This window comes from Erinaceus europaeus, chromosome 18 (genome assembly GCF_950295315.1).
Source record: "Erinaceus europaeus chromosome 18, mEriEur2.1, whole genome shotgun sequence".
NCBI classification, from domain to species: Eukaryota; Metazoa; Chordata; class Mammalia; order Eulipotyphla; family Erinaceidae; genus Erinaceus; species Erinaceus europaeus.
The window spans coordinates 58,755,898-58,776,735 of record NC_080179.1 but is presented as its reverse complement, the minus strand read 5'-3'; the positions used below and the strand labels follow the sequence as shown (position 1 = coordinate 58,776,735).

Here is a 20,838-nt window from a genome sequence, read left to right as displayed (position 1 = left end):
AATCTTTTACTGAATGATGGTCTCTTGGCCACAAAAGGAGTGCATTCTCTCTCAGCACTGCTAAGTTGTTTACCCACCCAGAAGTATGGTGATGTTGAGCTTGAAGAGAAGATGTGTTAAATGAGCATATCATTAGAAAGAAAGAAATAGGTTTAGGTTCAAGATTCAATTTGTAGATTATACAGAGTTCCCATTTCTTTTGTTGCTCTTTTTTTTTTCACTCTTATTGACAAGTCATCCAACCTTTATTACTGTGTTAGAATAAGATATTACAAGGCACAAGAGCCTAGCCCTTGGAAAGAAAACAACAACAAGGGATTATGAGTACATGTGTAGTAAAGAAGTAACTTTAACCAGAAAGTTTTGACTTAAGTATGGCTCCAAAAAGATAATCTATAAGCCCCTGAAATTCTCTGAATGAATGATGTATTTGCTTTCAGGTCATACCAAATTGCTTACACTACCATGAGTATTCTTAGGTCCCTTGGACCTTAACTAGAAGATTATGCTAAAAAAATGGTCCATGATTTTAGGCTGGTCACTCCAAAAATATAAACTATGTTGATTATAGAGTATTTTGTATCACATTAAATCAGTCTGACCTCCAGGGACTGAAACTAGACATTAAGTTCAGCCATGTGCCAATAAAAGCTCAATCATGCATACATTATAAAGTCTCAGTAAAGCCTCTGTACAAAAACCTAGAGTAAATAGCCTGGTTTAGAAACATTTCACACACATAATGTTACATTTCAATGACAGCAGGGTAGCTTAGCATATAGAACATGGACACGTTACATTTGGAATCCACGCCTTAGTTCAACTTTCTACTATCTTAAGTGTTCCAGTCAGTATTATCTTGTTACGACATAAACGAGTAAGGAGTATGACATCTTCTTGAGTTTTGTGAGTTGTTCTAGACAATTATCAAGTGACAGACTAGTCATGGGAACTCCGGAATTTTCAGCCAACTGTGAACTCAGGATGACCCTGCAGGGTTCCCAAACCCATAAATGATAATTACTTTGGGGCTGATATGGAATCTGTATGACTGCTTCTATAATTTGAGTTTATCCTTGCTCAATGTAACATATGTTGTTAAATGAGAGTTTTAAAGATGTACAAAAATGTGTATATATATATATATATGTTTTTTTTAATACAGTGATTCACAAATTTGCCATAGGTTGGTAGACACATAATAACTATATAAAATAATTTATAGTAATATTAATAAAGAGAAGCTAATAGAGTATTTTTAAATTTTACTTGTTTACTTATTTATTTATTTATGAATTGGATAGAGACAGAGAGATATTGGGAAGGAAAGAGAAGATACAGAGAAAGAGAGAGATCTTTGTTGCACCAATTCACTGGTCCTGAAGCTTTCCCCCTGCGTTTGGGAACTGGGGGCTTAAGCGCAGATCCTTGAGCACTGTAACATGTCAGTTTCACCAGGTGCACCACCACCCAGTCCTCAGTAATGCAGTAATAGAATATTTCTATCCCACCATAATGCCTCTGGCTTTATGATAAACAGGATACTGGGTTAGATGTCAAAAATAAAATATTGAAGACGATATACTCTCTGCACTGTAACACTAACACAGAAGATGAAAGTGTTCATATAGATGGACAGGACAATTTTTAAAATTTATATCTTCTTTCCATTTCTTATAGAGGAACTGCTTGCCACTTAATAACATAGGAGTGGCATCTCACTCAGACCTGAGAGTTCAAACTAGGATACTCAAATTTAATGGGTAAATTAGAGTTGATTCTACACATGAGAAGAGTTGACTAATAATAGTTTACAAATACAATTTAAAAATATATTTTATTTGCTTTATTTTAATTAGAGGAAGATGTGTGTGTGTGTGTGTGTGTGTGTGTGTGTGTGTGTGTGTGTGTGTGTGAAAGAGAGACAAGAGAACTACTCAGCTCTGGTTTATGGTTGTGCTGAGGACTGAACCTTGGACCTAAGAGCAATTCTGTCTTTTCATCAAACAAATGAACTAATATATTTCACTGGTTTTATTTTATTTATTTTTAAAATAATAATAATAATAATTAATATTATTATTATTATGCCTCCAGGCTTATTGCTGGGGCTTAGTGCCTGCACTACAAATCCACTGTTCCTGGAGGCCATTTCCCCCCATTTTTGGTTGCCCTTGTTGTTGTTGTTATTGTTGCCATTGCTGTTGTTGTTGGATAGGACAGAGAGAAATCAAGAGGGTGGGGGTAGATAGCATAATGGTTATGCAAAGAGACTCTCTTGCTGAGGCTCCAAAGTCCCAGGCTCAATTCCCCACACCACCATAAACCAGAGCTGAACCGTGCGCCAATTAAGAAAGAATTAAAAAAACAAAATAAAGGAATACAGATTAGAAAGGAAGAAGTCAAGCTCTCACTATTTGCAGATGATATGACAGTATACATAGAAAAACCTAAAGAATCAGGCAGAAAACTACTGGAAGTTATTAGGCAATATAGCAAAGTGTCAAGCTACAAAACCAATGTACAAAAATCAGTGGCATACATCAAAAAGGGCAGCAGTAACAAATGCTGGAGAGGGTGTGGGGACAGAGGAACCCTTCTGCACTGCTGGTGGGAATGTAAATTGGTCCAGCCTCTGTGGAGAGCAGTCTGGAGAACTCTCACAAGGTTAGATATGGTTAGACCGTCCATATGACCCAGAAATTCCTCTCCTGGGGATATACCCCAAGGATTCCATAATGCCCAACCAAAAAGATATGTGTACATCTATGTTCATAGCAGCACAATTCGTAATAGCTAATACCTGGAAGGAACCCAGGTGCCCAACAACACATAAGTGGCTGAGAAAGCTGTGGTATATATACACAATGGAATATGTAGCTATGAAGAACAATGAACCCACCTTCTCTGACCTATCTTAGATGGAGCAAGAAGGAATTATGTTAAGTGAGCTAAGTCAGAAAGATAAAGACGAGTATGGCATGATCCCACTGAAGTAAACAGAAGTTAAGAAAGAAGAACAGAAAGGGAAAATCAAGCAGGATTTGACTGAATTTGGAGTAGAGCACCAAACTAAAAACCCTGGATTGAGGGTGAAGGTGGATGTTTGGCTTCATGGGGGTAGGAGGGGGAGGGGGGACTTGCAGGGGGGGGGATAGGACACAGTCTTTTGGTGGTGGGAATGGTGTTTATGTACACTCCTATTAATTTGCATCCCACAATTACCTTGGGTCCATACTCCCAGAGGGTTAAAGCAGAAGGATCCAGGTTTGAGCCTTGCTCCCCACCTGCATGGGAGTCACTCCACAGGTGTCTATCTTTCTCTCCCCCTCTCTTCCTTCCCCTCCTCTCTCCATTTCTCTCTGTCCTATCCAACAGCGACATCAACAAAACAATAAAAAACAATAAGGACAACAAAAGAGAAAAATAAATATATATAAAAAAGCAATTGAAAGAGGAGGGTAAGACAGAGATGTAGAGAGACAGGTAGAGACACCTGCAAGCCTGCTTCACAGTTGTGAATTGACCCCCCTGCAGGTGAGAAACTTAGGGCTTGAACCAAGATCCTTATGCCAGTCTTTGCACTTCATGCCATGTGCACTTAAACAGCTGCACTACAGCCCAATCCCTCCCCTGTCACTGGTTTATCACTGAGAAAATAATAAAACAATGGGTTGGTGTATATGCAATGCAAGAGAATTGTCATGATTACCATCACAATGAGATTACACATAGCCTGGCACTGGTAGAGGACCATATCGATTCTGAAATTAAGGAAATTGAATTTATTTATTTCATAGATTAGCTATGATTTGGTTATTTATAGTTAGGAAATAACCTAAAAGACTGAAAGAGATGGTGGAAGAATAAGATTAGCTAAAATGATATAGAAATCAGGAGGAGAAATAAGGACATATTTTTGTAGGGTGTCTTATTACATGAAGTAAGATGTGAAGATCTTAATTTTCCATTTCTCTTATTTCTCAACTAGGATGGTTATTCAGAGTTAACTATAAAACTTACCAGCTCATAAAAGGAGTGTACTTGAAGTTATACAAAGACAGAACAGTAGCAAAGTTCACAGAATAATGAATACCAATATTCTTACTGGAAAATGAGAAAACTTTTAAAGAAAAAATATGTGTCAGGTAACTGTGGTCTCCTAGTGACCTCCAGAGATTCTTATAGATGCTCTTTGCAGAGAGATCTTTTTCTGTTCATTATTTAATTATTTCCTAAACTTTTCCTGATGCTTTATAGTGGGGACTTGACCTATAAAAGTAGTATTGAAAAAGAAGAGTCTTCTCCCTTATGACTAAATGAGAAGGGCAAGATTTGTGGAAGATTTTAAATTAAAAAAATGAACTTCTTATTGTCGTGAATTAGATAAATAACTTGATTTCACTTCCCCTATTTAGATATTCCTGTCAGAGTCTACAACATGTTTGCTGTCTTCTGTGCATGACCACCTGAGTATAGTCAAAACACAGAGAAGATTCCTTCCTGGGAGTTTATGTAATACAAAAGAAAAGGACAGATGTTTTTGTCAAGCAGAATGAAAAACACCATCTCAATTTAAAATGGTCTGAAGATCGGAATAGATACTTCTCCAGAGAGTAAATACAGATGGCCAACAAGCACAAGAGAAAAATTAATGTTCATTGTCATTAATTGTTAGGGAAATGAAAATGAAAAGCACAATGAGATATCATCATCTCATACCTGTGAAAATGGCTTAAATCCAAAGGACTAATGAAAAAAGTTGGAGACTGTGTAGTAATAAAGGAACCCACAAACACTATTATTGAAAATTAAAATCAGTACAATCATTTTCAAAAGCATTATGAAACTTTCCCCAAGACACCCCCCCCAAAAAAAAAAAACCCTAAAAATAGAACTACCATAAGACCCAGCTACTTCACTTTAGGCTATATGCCCATAGAATATGAAATCATTAACTAACATAACTATATATACCATGGTGTTTATTGCTTTAGTAATTAAAATAACTTAGATAGGGAAAAACCTATGTACCAATTAACAGCTGATTATCTAAAGGAGATGTGCTCTCCATGCACAATAGAACATTATTCAGCTATAAAATGGTGAACTTTTGCTATGTGCAACAAAATGGAAAGGACATAAAGGGATGGTATAAAGCAAAATAAGTTAGAAGAAAGAAGATATTGTACAATTACCCATATACAATCAATATATAATAAAGAAAAGGAATAGTTGAATGGACAAAACAAATATAAAAAAATAAGCCATTACAGCTGAAGTTACCAGAGGGAAAGATGGTGGAGGATGAGAAATAGGGTATGTGTTGGGGGTGGGAAGTATAATGGGTAGTCTATAAAATAAACAAACTCACCACACAAAACAAATATATCTTTGAAGATTTGGAAGTCATTCAAGCAGATATATATTTGCCCAATGGTAGTTGTTGCCTTGCTATTGGGGTTGTCAGAAAAGTCATGACATATTTTCACACATAAAAATGTGTCACAAGGTTCCCAACAATTCAAAAACTTGCTTCATAAAAGGTGACGCAGGTCTGCAGGTGTCTCTTTGTCGCTCTCCCTCTCTCCATTCTCCTCCTCTTTCAGTTTCTATCCATCTTATCCAATAAAATGATAAATGGTCGCCAGGAGTAACCCATTGTTTTCAATGTGTTGAAGTTCTTTAGTTTAATGTAATCCCATTTGTTTACTTTTTTATTTTTTTCATTTGCCAGGCCCATGAGGTTAAATCTCCAAATACATCTTTGATGTGAAGATCTTGCAAAATTCCACTGATGTTTTCTTCTGTAAATTTTAGAGTTTCTGACCTATTAACCATCTTCTTAATTCATTTTTGACTTTGGTATATAATGTTAGGTGGTTTTCTACATGTGGTTCTTTAATTTTCCCAGAACCATTTGTGGAAGAGAACTTCTTTTCCCTGATTAAATGCTTTTGACCCCTTTGTCATATAATAGGTGGTTGTATAAGTATAGGCTCAGTTCAGGCTTTTGATTCTATCATTTATCTAAGTGTCCATTTTTATCTCAGTACTGTGCTGTTTTGATTACTATTGCTTTGTAGTATAAAATGAAATTGGGAAACATGATACCTTCATATTTTTTCATGTTTTCTCAAAAGTGCTTTTGCTATTAATTATTTATTTTTTTATTGTTGCAGTTATCATTATTGTTGTCGTTGTTGGATAGGACAGAGAGAAATGAAGAGAGGAGGGCAAGACAGAGAGGTGGAGAGAAGAACAGACACCTGCAGACCTGCTTCACTGCCTGTCAAGCGACTCCCCTGCAGGTGGGGAGCCGGGGGCTGGAACTGGATCCTTCTGCTGGTTCTTGCGCTTTGTGACATGTGCGCTACCACCTGACTCTCTAATTTTTTTTGTGTGTGTGCGTGTGTGTTGTTCTATACAAATCTTTGGACAAGTTGTTCACTTTGCTTGGAAAATGGCATTGATGTTAAGTGAGATAAGTCAGAAAGAGAAGGATGAATATGAAATGATTTCACTCATAGAAGTTGAAAAAATAAGAATAGAAGGAAGAACGCAAAGCAGAAGTTGGACTGGAGTTAGTGTATTGCACCAAAGTAAAAGATTCTGGGGTGGGTGGGGGTGGGGGTAGGGGCTCAGGTCTTGGAGCATGATGACAGAGGAGGACCTAGTGGGAGCTAAATTGTTACGTGGAAAACTGAGAAATGTTATGTATGTACAAGCTATTGTATTTTTACTGTCGACTGTAAGCCTTTAATCCCCAAATAAAGAAATAAAAAAAAAAAGAAAGGAAAATGCTGTTGGCATTTTGATAGGGATTGCATTAAAATCATAGGCTGCTTTTGCTAGAATAGCTACTTTAATGCTTACTTTTCCAGTTCAGGAGCAAGGAGTAGTCTTCCATTTCTGCGTTTCCTTCTCTTTGGGCATCAATTGATATGACCGTGGGGTTTTTATCTTTCTGTTGATATGACAAAATTACATTGTTGATATACAGATTGCCCCTCATAGCTTTCTCATTAAAGAGAAAGAATTACTTTTAAATTAATTAACTGATTAATTATTCTTTTGACCAGTTCAAGCTTTTGGAGATGCCTAGAATTGAATCTGGAGAACATGAGCCTCAGGCAAGAAAGTCTGTTGCATGAATATCTATTTTATCTCCCTGGCTCAATGCTGTTTTTTAATAGTAAATAATCAGCTTATTGTTTATGATATGATCTGTAAATATATTTTTATGTAGGAAATTTTTCCTCATTTATTTTATTGTTTTTGATGCAGTTAATTTTTTATTTTTGACTTGGTTTATAATGAATTTATTTTTATTTCTTGATGTCAAAATGCATTTGGCATCAGATTAGAATATCTTTTCTCTTAAGTTTTCTTCTAGGGTTTTCACAGCTTTATTATTTTACATCTGAAAAATTATCTGTTCTACTTCTTGTAACTAATGATCTAAAGATGAGATTGTAAAACATTATCCCATAATTTATATCTGGTTCACAGTGAGCAAATCCAGTTAGGTCAACTAGTTTGTACACTGACTATAGTTACTTTTTCATCACAATGGCAGAGATGAATAGTGCAACAATAACATGCAGAGCCAAAAATACTATTTGGGCCATTACAAAAAAGATTAATAATATTCATACAGATAACATGTATGTGTATATAGTAGTAATGAAGCATTATTTTTACAACTGATTGAAACCTAGCTTTGTAGTGTACTAACTTTTAAAAGACCTTTAGAAATGGAAGGCAAGCAAATTTTCTAGCAAACTGTTGGTATGCTTTTAAAAACCCCTTCTGTTTCTTTTGGTTTAAATCCCCCCTGCTTAACACTATTCTATTTACATAACCACTTCATTCTATTTATATAACCGCTGTTAACAAGCACCACCCTCCCTCCAGGGCATTGGTTCAATCCCCACTGTTTCATGATATGTTTTTGCTCTGCCCCCTCTCCTTGTCACACTCTGATTTTCACCAGTCACTTTTCTCTCCACCCTCTCTATGTAACATCCTGTTCACACCCTACTTGGGAAGTATATATAAAGACAACATTGTTCGCTTTAGTAGAGTTTAGCTTAGCTCGGCTTAGATTGTGCTGCGTCCTGCATGAATAAAGAGATACTGCCTACAGCTCAACCATGAGTCCCTGGTCGTCTGTTACCCACCCATGAAGCCAGCCCGGCGAAAACAACATAGCCTGGCGAAAACAACAACAGACCATAGAAAGTCAAGATAAATAATAGATTCCTTGAATCATCTTATCTGATTGAGTCCCAGGTGTTTCCAAGCAGGGAGGGATTCTAGCTTGAGTTCCAAGAAAATTTCATAACATTCATATATTATCATTTCCTTTTCCTGTATTAAGCAGATCTAGAAGTCTGTTATAGAGTCATGTTTTCTTTTTTTCCTGCAGTATGTCAGTGGAGAAGTGTTACATGAATACAAAGCACAGATAGAGGTAAAAGATCATTACTCAGCTATCAGTCTACTTAAATGCACACCATCATTGGCATTACCTGTTAATTAAGAGGATCATATATGACTTTTAAGAATATATGTCACTAACCTCTAAAGGAATTGGATTGAATCACACTGTAGTCTGAACTGGTCAAAAACCTTTCTCTTTTCCTGCATCCTATGGGATCTATTGGTTACTATGTTGTGAATATGTGGATACAGTCGACCTGTGAGGTAGTATTTGTTTTCTCAGCACAAAGATGTTTCTTAAGTGAGGCTTCTGAAAAATGAGTGAACTGTACAAACACACACAGAAATGCACAAACTCTTCAGAATAGTAATTATAGTAAAATATCTGTGCCAAAAAAGTTATGTCACCATTCCTGGTTACTAGGAGATTATAAAGTGTATGCAGAATATTTATGATTCATTTATAGACTGGGGACAATGCTGATTTGGTTGCTTACAAACTAACAATCTGCCATGTTTTCCTTTCCGTCATGCCATTTGCAAATATTTGACTCATTTTCTCTTGCATCTAAGTATTTAAAAAAAAAATTCTAAAATATCCAAGCCAACACACGATAGGCTTCCTGTGTTTTACTCATAGCAACCACAAAAAGAACTCGTCAGATTATCATGGGGGGGTGTGGCCCTGAAATGTATAAAACGGCCAAGGGGAGGGAAAATGGAAGACTAGTAAGTGAGCTGACTTTGTAAGAGAAAGCAAGAAGACTCTCTACATCAAGCAACTTCAGTTCTTTGAAGGAACAGTAAAGTGGCTGTAGTTTCCAGATAGCCTAGGAAGTTTTAATGGCCGCTTATTGTGAGGAACTCATTTTGAGTACATTTGAAAGGCAGAACATCTAAACGCAAGGTGGCCTTTCCACCTTTCAGGAACTTTGATTGGGCCCTGACTGCGAAGGAGAAAGCAGCGAACTGAGTCACCAGCACAACTTCTATAGCACCCTGGGGTCTTTTGGAAATAACTCCAACCTCATCTAGGAGGGTTCAGAACGGTGACTTCTCCAGGCAGGGGTCTGAGATAAACGACCTCCCGAGTCCTCGCTCAGCCTCATGAGTCTTTGATTTCGAACTGATGAGGAGCAAGCCGACTTTAACTAGGTCATTGGAAGAGCTCACATCCTGGCATGTAGCTGGCATTCACTAAATAAAATGGCGCAAAAGCGAAGTGTTGGATGGAGGAATCTAGCAAGATATACATGGGCGGTTTTTTGTTTGTTTTGTTTTATGTAAAATCTTTAAATGCATTTTTATTTTCCCTAAAATTTCTTTATCCTTCGCCCTCCTCTGGAAAGCTGTTCTGTCGAGTCAAACAAGTCAGCGTGGGTATGACAATGAGCTAAGATGTGATTGTTCATGCTAACAAAGTTACAGCACAATAACATGATGTTCTTTCTGTGGAACTGGTCAGTAAGGACAGATGGTATTTGGATTTGACCATTTGGACTAAGTACTTTATTTACATTGAAATCTGTAATTGTATCATTGAATATTCAAATGCATAGAGTTAATTAACTATGAAAACTTGTTCTCAATAATTTAATTCCTTGAACTATCAATTTGCAGACTATAATTTTTTCATTAACTTTCCTCACAGATCTTTTCCTTCTACTATGACATCTATTATGTACTATAACATAATGCAGAAAAAAAGTCATATACTTTTTAAACCATACACGCCGTAGGTTATTTATTAATAATCTTAGCCGCTTAATCACTTTTGTGATATATATGTAATGTTTCTTTAATAACTAATGTGACTTCTAAAATCTTAAAGTTATAAGAGAATGTGTGATTATCTCACTCAATGCTTCCAATTTTAAAATAGTAAACCTGAGATTTTTCTCTCACATTTCCCATCGTATGCTCTGAAGCCATCATCTTTTGCTTTAATTCTGATTTCATGATTTTGCTAGTACATTTTTTTTGTTGTTTTTACCAAAGCAGATTTAGGCAATTTGTCTTTCAAAATATTCTTCATCTGAAAAGACAGTTGCTCAAATTTACTCATTATAGAGTTATTTTAGATAATTCTTAACTCAAATAATTTAAAAAGGATGGGCCTATTCTGTTCTTTCTTTTTGTTATAAGAGTTACATGGAGATTAAATTGCCCTCTGACTTTAAGAGAATGAATCTCAGTGCTCCTTGATAGTAGGGGGCTGGGCAATAGGGCATCGGGTTAACTGCACATGGCACAAAGTGCAAATGCCAGCATAAGGATCCTGATTTGGGCCCCCAGCTCCCCACCTGCAGGGGGGTCGCTTCACAAGCGGTGACACAGGTCTTCTTTCTCTCCCCCATCTTCCCTTTTTCTCTCAGTTTTTCTCTGTCCTATCCAACAACTGCTATGACAACAATAACAACTACAACAAACAGCAACAAGGGCAACAAAATGGGAAAAATGGCCTCCAGGAGGAGCAGTGGATTCGTAGTGCAGGCACTGATCCCCGGTGATAACCCTGGAGACAAAAAAAAAACGTGTTTCTCTGTCATGTTTATTTAAACAATCTTATGTTCTGGATCTTTTGAAAATTTTGTTTTATTTTTCATTCAACTTCATTTTGGGAACTTCGCCAATGTGTTAATATGAAAGAATAGGAGCTTTTTGTTGTCTCATAAGAACTCTTCTATTTGTTCCCTATGTAAATGTGGGTTTGATGTGTTAGGAGATACATCCTATACTTAGTATACATATTTATAGCTCAACAAGCTTGCAAAATAATTTATTTACAGAAGAAAGTTTTTTTCTCAACTTTTACTGCAAAATACTTATATGAAGAAGGAATGAGGGGTCTGGATGGTGGTGTACCTGTTTCAGTGTACATGTTACAATGCACAAGAACCCAGGTTCAAGCCCCCAGTCCCCACCTGCAGAGGAAAAGCTTTGCAAGTGGTGAAGCAGTGTTGCAGATGTCTCACTGTCTCTCTCCTTCTCTGTCACCAACTTCGTTCTTGATTCCTGGTTGTCACTATGCAGTAAATAAAGATAATAAGAAAATTTTAAAAGCAAATTTTAATATGTCTGTTGGTCTAATGTATCTCTTCTGTAGTGAATATTCTGTTCATATCCCCTCCCTACTTTTGGATTGGGTCATTTGCTTTTTTTTTTGTTGTTGTTGTTGTTGCTAAGTTTGGTGAGCTCTTTATTTTAATTATTAGCTTCTTGTCTGGTGTACAGCATGTAAAGATCTTTTCCCATCTTGTGAGGGGTCTCTGTTTGGCTGATGGTTTTTTTTGCTGTGCAGATGCTTTTCAATTTGACATTGTGCCACTGATTTGTTTTTGATTTAGTCTGCCTTATAATTGGGTTCGTGTCATCAAAGATGCCATTGAGATTAGATGGGAAAATGTTCTGCCAATATTTTCCTCTAAGTATTTGATAGTTATGGTCTAACATCCAGGTCCTTGATCCATTTAGAGTTGACTTTTGTTTCTGGTGAGATAAAGTAGTTCAGTTCCATTCTTCTGCATGTTTCAACTCAGTTTTCCCAGCACCATTTATTGAAGAGACCCTCCTTCCTCCATTTAGAGTAATGCAAATAAAGACAACATTGAGATACCACCTCACTCCTGTAAGAATGGCATATATCAAAAAGGACAGCAGCAACAAATGCTGGAGAGGCTGTGGGGACAAAAGAACTATCCTGCACTGCTGGTGGGAAAGTAAATTGTAGCGGGCAGTCTGGAGAACCTTCAAAGGCTAGAAAAGAACCTTCCTCGTGACCCAGTAGTTCCTCTCCTAGGGATATATCCTAAAAACTTAATCACACCCACCCAAAAAGTTATGTGTACACTTATGTTCATAGCAGCACAGTTCATAATAGCCAAAATCTGGAACAATTCAGGTGCTGAGAAAGTTGAAGTATATATACACAATAGAATAGCAGTTACAGAAGCCAGACCTTCCACCTTCCGCATCCCAGAATGACTTTGGGTCCATACTCCCAGAGGGTTAAAGAATAGGAAATCTATCAAGGGAGGGGTTGGGATATGGAGTTCTAGTGGTGGGAATTGGAATTGTGTGGAATTGTACCTCTCTTATCCTATGGTTTTGTCAGTATTTCCTTTTTATAAATAAATAAGAATACTACTCACCTGTTAAGAATAATGCTGGAGTGTGTGTGTGTGTGTGTGTGTGTGTATGGGGGGGGGGGGGAGAAAACAAGTCCAAAAAGGATGACAGAGGACCTAGTGGGGATTGTATTGTTATATGGAAAATCGGGAAATGTTATGCATGTACTATTGTATTTACTGTCAAATATAAAACATTAATTCCCTAAAAATGAAGTTAAATAAATACATAAATAAATAAAAAGAATAATGAACCTACCTTCTCTGACACATCTTGGATGGAGCTAGAAGGAATTATGTTCAAAGTAAGATAAGTCAGAAAGAGAAAGATGAGTATAGGATGATGCCACTCATTAACAGAAGTTGTGAAAGAAAAACAGAAAAGGAAACACAAAGTAGAATTTGATTGAGTTTGGAGTATTGCACCAAAGTAAAAAAAAAAAAACTCTGTGTGGAGGGTGAGGGTATATTTTTAGCATCATTATAAGGTGGTGGGGGTAGGACCCAGACATTTGATGGCAGGAATGGTGTTAATATTAACTCCTATTAACTTATAGTCTTATAAATCACTATTTAATCAATATGAGAAGGAAAAAAATTGAATGTCTTGAACATTTTGATGCATAGACCCCTGCTCTGAGCACAAATTCCTTCAATCTAAGCATATAAGGTTTCAGAGTGGTCACCTGAATGAATTTTAACAGTGGGTTTAAATTGTTAATACATTTATTTATTTATAATAACAAAACTGGGATCCTTAGGCTGGACCTTGTGTTTTGCACATGTAAGCTTAACCCGCTGCACTACCGTCCGACTCCCAGAAAATATCTTAATAAGTAGACAAGGAAAACAATGAAGAAATTCTTACCAGGTGGCCTACTTTTGTCTTCTTACTAACAACTCAAATTCCTTTTCCACTTAAAAGTAAAAAGTTAGAGTAATATAAGAGGTGACTTTCTTTGTTTCTCCTAAGAGAGAAAGAGAGCAGAGCATTGCTCAGCCCTGACATGAGGTAATGCCCAGGATTGAAATTATACCCACTAGACTTCAGGAAAGCAAGATGATACTCTAACAGGCTGAACTGTCTCTCCTGGTACAAGAATTGACATTGTAAGCACTAAAATACAGCAAAAAAAGAGATAACAATTATGTAAATGAAATCGCTGAAAGGAAGCTGTAAGTTTTCTCCATTGTAATGTGGCCTTAGGCCAACAATACCCTCTTATGTGAGCAAGAGTTAGTCTCTCTTTGCTTCTCTCAGTCAATTTCCTCTGGATGTGGGCACCCACATTCTCTGCTCTGTCTTCTGCTTTCTCTAGCCTCACTGTAGCCAGATGGTCTGATTCCTATTCACCATCAGCAATCATTGTTTGCCTGTGCCCTAAGTCAGCTGCTGAGCATCACCACCATTGACTAATAGACTCCAGATGTGTGCAGCCAGCTCCTTGCTCCTTTAGAAAGTCTATCCCACCTTTTAAGTTCTTCTGGTCAAAGTGCAACAATGGGGATGGATTTGCCCCTCTAGCCAATCTGGCTCCATCTTGTCAGCAAATTAATCAAGAGGACACATCAGTTCACACTTTGTAGTACAGCCTACAGCTGTCTGTCCTACCCCCACCCCCATTTCTACTGCTCTGCCCTGTCCCCATGTGCCTGATAAACCCATCCTAGGCCCCCTACATTAAAAAAAAAGAAGAATGGGGGAGTAGGGCAGTAGTGCAGCGGGTTAAGCCCAAGTGGCGCAAAGTGGACCTGCGTAAGGATCCCGGTTCAAGTCCCCGGCTCCCCACATGCAGGGGAGTTGCTTCACAAGCGGTGAAGCAGGTCTGCAGGTATCTGTCTTTCTCTCCCCCTCCTCTCTCCATTTCCCTCTGTCCTATCCAACAACAATGATATCAATAACAATAGTAACTACAACAATAAAACAACAAGGGCAACAAAAAAGAATTAAAAAAAAAAAGAATGATGAAGTCATCTTCTTCACCTCATCTTGGATGGAGTTTGATGGACTCTTGTTAAGTGAGATAAGCCAGAAAGAGATGGATAAATATTGGATGAACTCACTTATGGGCCAAAGTTAAGAATCAAAAACAGAAAGAGGAAACGCAAAGTAAAACTTGGATTGATTTATTGCATTGCATCAATGCAAGGGGCTCTGTTGAAGGAGGACAGGAAGAGAGGTGGGGGACTTGAGATCCTGGAGTATGATGGAAAAGGACCTAAACTGGGGCTGAGAATGCTTTGCAGACACCTGTCATGGAAAGAAGTGAAATGGTATCCATGTGCCAACAACTGCTCTGTAAAACATTAAACTCCCAATTAAAGAATAAATAAATATAGATATTTTTCCTGAATGAAATAGTAGAAAAATGTGTATCCATTCAACAGATTTTTTCTTTTTTAATTTTTTTTATTCATAGGTGGGAAAATGTTGTTTACATTTTGTATCTCTTTAATAACTAGTTGATACACACAAAAAGACCATTCTTGGCCCTTTCTCCCCCACTCTCTGAAGTATAAATATTCCAAAAAAAAAAAATACCACTTGGATATAGTGGTTCTAGAAACAGGAACCAACAAAATCATCTTGCTACTATTTTAATTAGTATGTGCAGTAGAAACTTCAATTCTTTGGTTATTCAAAATGAATTCTTGCCAAGTGTGCAGGCAACACATTAGGCAAATGGCGAGAAATAAAACACTGATATTTTGTGATAAAACACAGTTACAACAAAGTTATTGGGATGAATGTTTTAATTTGTGTTTGTGAATATAAAGTTATAACTTATCACATAGACCAGGCAGATCTTTTGAGCATGCCTTTTCTGACTCCTTGGTTTACATTTTAAAAGCTATTCCAACACGATAGTAAGAATGTTTCCTTCTAGTATCTATTATATGCTTGAGCAATGAGAGAAACCCTTAGGATGAATGAACAGTATGCACAGTTCACAGTGGCTGATAGAAATAGTGACTTAAGTAACAAGATTTTCATGTTTGAGGCTTGGAGTTCCCAGATTCAGTACCTAGTGCTACTAGAGAAAGTTGATCAGTGATCTTGCCCAAGAAACACACACACACACACACACACACACACACACACACACACACACACACACACACACTTTTGAGGTGGGAATATAAAACAAAAGTATTTTAGACTATGAAACATATACAAACAGAAATCAAATTTTATAGAGTTACATTTCTTCTTCTAGCGTTTGCCCTTCTTCCGTAGCCAGTCAACAGTGTCAGGTTGAGCCTGATGTAAAGTTTCGAGACCTCCTTTGAATCTGGAGAGGTGGCAGTCGTTGACTATGTGGGTCATAGTCTGACTGTAGCCGCAGGGGCAGTTCGGGTCGTCTCTGGCTCCCCAGCGATGGAACATAGTGGCACACCTGCTGATGCTCAAAAACTCATTACAGTTCTGAAAGTATAAACTTAAAACTTTGATTTATACTTTGGTTTCTGTCCTAAAAATATTAGTACCTGGAGAAAGGTTCTTGTCTAGTTCCATATAGGACATTTGTTCTATGTATGTGTGTGAAAATCCACCATTTATCAGTCACTAACTAGACAGGGGGAAGGGGAGTAAAACTGAACTTCTCCTTTTGAGATCATCCCATATGTCTCTGCTGTTGTTTTCAGTGTCTCTCAATCTCTTTTTAAGCTCGTTCACCTCTTTCTTCATTTTCTCTAACTCATCCTCTGTCTGACTAATTCTGTTTTCTGCTTCTATTAGTCTGCTTTCCCTTGCCTCAGCTTCTTTCGTCATTACAGCTATTTCAGCTTTCAGTTCTCTAATTGCCTCAAGATAATCAGTATTTTCCTTGGGGGTCTCAACTGTTGTTTCCCTAATACTGACATTCCTTTCCTCCAATGTTGTTTTCATTTCTGTGATTAATAAGTTTATTATTGCTTGCATACTTTTCTTATCTATGGTTACTTCTGGCTGATTTGTAGTTTCTTCTGGGCTCTTGTATTCATTCATTGGAGTAGAAGTTTTATTTATTTTTGATCTACCCATTTTTTTGATTTATGTGTTTCTTTTTTTTATGCTCTGTTGTTCCTCAGTTGTTGTGTTTTGAGCACAAGCAACACTGTACTTAATACCTTTATGACAATTGCACTCACCAACCTCAGGAATTACAATAGCAACTGAAGCAACCATTGAAGCAGTTTAATCACTACCAATTAGCCAAACAATTTCTCCTGTCCGTGAAAAAATAGTAACCAAATCTCAGTGAAGAAGAAAGAGAAAAGAAAGAAGGGATAGCAAGAATTGACAGTTATGCACATCTACTATCCACTGTATATTCTAGGGGTGGCTAAAGGAGGAAGGAAGTTGAGCAGAGGCAGTGAGAGTCCACACTGAGTCAGAATTCTTCCCCAAAATAATTCCTAAATGTGTATCAGTGAATTCAAAAAAGCACACTGTTTGGTGGTGTGGGGGCTGGGGGCTGTGACTTTGGAAGCTGTAGGATTAAGGAAGAAAGGATGACAAGAATGAGAAAAAGAAAAAAAAAGAGAGAGAGAGAAAAGAAAAAGATAAGAAAAAGAACTGTCATAAAAGAGCAGTGAAAGGAAAGAGTTTTTTTTCTAAATGTTTTTATTTTTAATTATTTAATTAGCTATGCGGGGTGAGGTGGGGGGGGTTGGCTACTTAGAAAGAAAAAAGGCCAGAGGTTTCAGAAGAGTATAGACTTAGAATGAATGATACTCCCTGGTGGGACAGGAATTTGGTAAAGAAAAGGAGCTTCTAGCAGGGGAGCCTGCTAGGAGCTGGTCCCCAGGGACTGGTTATGGGGCGGGGGGCGGGGAAGGAGGTATGCTTAAAAATTAAAAGGAAAAAAAAAGTTTTTCCCCCTTTTTCCTACTCTAATTCTTAACCCAAATTAAGTTATAGTCACCTCCTTGGTGTTACTGCTAGGACCCCTTATTGACTGGCCTACTAAAGGCAGAAAATCCTACTGTTTCCAGGAGATGTGGTCAGAGCTCAAGCCACTAGCAGCTTCTCAGTCCGCCATCTTCTGGGAACTCCCAAAACTGAACTTCTCAAGAAACTTGCACTTTAGCTTAATTGAAATGATGATTCCCATCCCTCACCCCCCAAAAAAGCGACACAAGTCTCAAACTACTAACCTCAGCTTCTTCTGAGATATACGATTAGGAACCTTCTTACAGTTGATATAAACTCTTAGAATAAATGGGACTTTGCCTTTTCTTTGACTCCCGCCTGTCTGAGCACAGATGCTAAAAGATATTAGCTGAGCCTTAGCAGACTAAAACCATAGGGATAAGATAAACATACTATGATTGTTTTCATGCACTTGACAAAGCAGGAGCCCTCCCAGATGACCTATCTTATTAGCCCGAATTTTTAAAGCTATAAAAACCTACTTTGAGTTGGGGAGAAATCATGGTTCTGCAAAAAGACTTTCATGCCTGAGGCACTGTAAGTCCCGGTTTCAATCCCCAGCACTACCATAAGCCAGAGCTGAGCAGTACCCTGGGAGAAAAAAAACAAAAAACAAAACATCTATTTTATTTATTATATATGTAGCACAATCTAGGAGTGTGGCAGGTTTCTCTCATTTTACTCAGACCATCTGCTCCTCCTCTTTATTTTCCCCAGCTAATTACATATATGATTAATACTCTACAGTCAACAGGAAGATACAATAGTTTGTACATGTGTAACATTTCTCAGTTTTCCACATAACAATTCAACCCCCTCTAGGCCCTCCTCTGCTATCATGTTCCAGGACCTGACTACTATCCCCAACCCCAGAGTCTTTTACTTTAGTGCAATACACCAAACCCAGTCCAAGTTCTGCTTTGTGTTTTCTTATTTTTCAACTTCTTCTTCTTATTATTAGTGACTTAATAATGATCAACAATGGGGTAAGAGGGGTACAATTCCCACCAGAGTGCCATATCCCACTCCCTCCATTGGATTTTTTTCCTATTCTTCTTCTTTTTTTTTTTTTTTTTTTTTTGCCTCCAGGGTTATGCTGGGGCTCAGAATCCACTGCTTCTGGAGGCCGTTTTTTCCCTTTTTGTTGCCCTTGTTTATCATTGTTGTTGTTATTGTTGTTGTTGTTGTTGGATAGGACAGAGAGAAATCGAGAGAGGAAGGGTGACAAAGAGGAGGAGAGAAAGATAGTCACCTGAAGACATGCTTCGCTGCTTGTGAAGCGACCCCCTGAAGCTAGGGAGCCAGGGCCTCAAACTGGGACCCTTAGGCAGGTTCTTTGAGCTTCACGCCATGTGCACTTAACCCGCTACACTATCACCCAGCCTCCTAGCTTTCCTATTCTTTATCCCTCTGGCAGTATGGACCAAAGATCTTTATGGGTGCAGAAGGTCTGGCTTCTGTAATTGCTTCTCTGTTGGACATGGGCATTGACAGGTTGATCCATATCCCCAGCCTGTCTCTATCTTTCCCTGGTGGGGCTGTGTGGTGGTGCAACCAGTTAGTGTACATTAAGCAAGTGAACAAGTGCACCAAGAACCAGGTGGCATTACAATGGAGTTTCTGGGCAGAAGTCAACATTGCACAGTTACACCATTTCAGTGGCATGCGAGTGGTGGCGGCTAGCACCTGCACATATGTGGACTTGAACGGCCTGGGCACCATCATCAAGGAGTTTGCTGGCAATGTCACTTTACATCAAGTCATCTAATGTGCTGCCAGCTGCCCTGAGCAGGAAGAGGAGGAGAGAGAGGGGGAGCCTTGAAGCAGTGCTGGAGAGCAGTTAAATTATGGCAAGTGTCTGAAATACTCCCTAGATGTGAATGGCCTGCTTTTCCTTCATTCACAAAGCATTGTACACTTAGACCTGAAGCCAGTCACCATTATGATCAACACACAGAATGTCTGCAACATCAGTGATTTTGGTTCCTCAGAGAAAGTGGAAGATCAGCCCTCATGCCAGACTCCTCCACGCCACCTAGGAGGCGCTTACACCCACTGAGCCCCAGAGCTCCTGAAAGGCGAAGCCCTCACACCCAGAGCTGACATCTTACCAGGGAGCATGAGTATGTGCTCTGTGTGGTGGTGGCCTGTAATCTCAGACCTGCTCTCTCTGCAGCTGTCATCACTACCATCCTTGGGGAAAAAAAAAACAAAAAAACTCCAGGGAATCATCCAGTGCTGCTGGAAGGCCAGTGCTCTGCAGTGGCCAAGGACTGATCTCTGCCTGACTGACCTTAACTCTCTAAAAGTTAAATTGGACTGACTCTGAACCACTATCCTAAGATAAGCTTTTTTGTTTATGTGTTTTCTTTCTTTTTTTTTTTTATTGGGTAGGGACAGAGAGAAATTGAGAGAGGAGGGGGAGATAGTGAGGGAGAGAGACAAGAGAGACACCTACAGCCCTGCTTCACCACTTGTGAAGCTTTTCCCCTGCAGGTGGGGACCAGGGGCTCGAACCTGTGCCCTTGTATACTGTAATATGTGCGCTTAACTAGGTGTGCCACCACCTGGCCCCTTTATTTATGTTTTTTCTATTAATATTGAATGAACACACAAGGGGGAAATGTAGAATGGCTTTTTAGAAAGTAAAAACCTCAATAAATGAAAATGTAAAAAATAATAATAATAATACATATGAGGTCCTTTAAGAGGTGGTTTAAATACACTTGACTAATCAGCCTTCATAGGATTTCCTAGAATCAGATTATCTTTAAAAGTTATAATAATGAAGAAGAATATTGAATCATATTACATTTGGGAGAACATAAGCTGTAAGTTCAGAGAAAAATCACAGTTTTATCCAGGGCCATTGAAAAACATTTCTCTGAACACTGTTGATTTCACTTATTCAATAAATCTCAGAAAACTTGTTTGCATGTTATTTTTCCCTCAGGTTCCCAGAATGGTGACAGATTTTGCTTTATTTGGGGCGGGGGGGGGGGGGCTCAGTGTCTTCACTGTGAAACCACTGCTCCTGGATGCCATCTTTTTCCCATTGTTATTATTGTTGCTGCTGCTGTTGTTGGATAGGAGAGAGAGAAACTGAGAGAGGGAGAAGGCAGAGAGGGGGAAAGAAAGACAGTCACCTGCAGACCTGCTTTACCACTTGCAAATCCCCCCACCCCACCACCCCACCACCCCCGTGCAGGTGGGGAGCCTGGAGCTTGAACCAAGATCCATGCACAGGTCCCAGATTTTGCTTTTGAAAATCAGCAGCAATATAAGGAATAATTTCAGATAGCTTGTGAATGTTGCTATAATTTATTATTTATTATCTAAGGATTTACT

The 20,838-nt window shown here is 38.3% G+C and overlaps 1 pseudogene; it reads left to right on the top strand.

Annotated features, from left to right (window-relative positions):
- Positions 1-7,097: 7,097 nt before the first annotated feature.
- On the top strand, positions 7,098-19,998 carry LOC103127913 (proto-oncogene serine/threonine-protein kinase mos-like; annotated as a pseudogene).
- Positions 19,999-20,838: the final 840 nt, after the last annotated feature.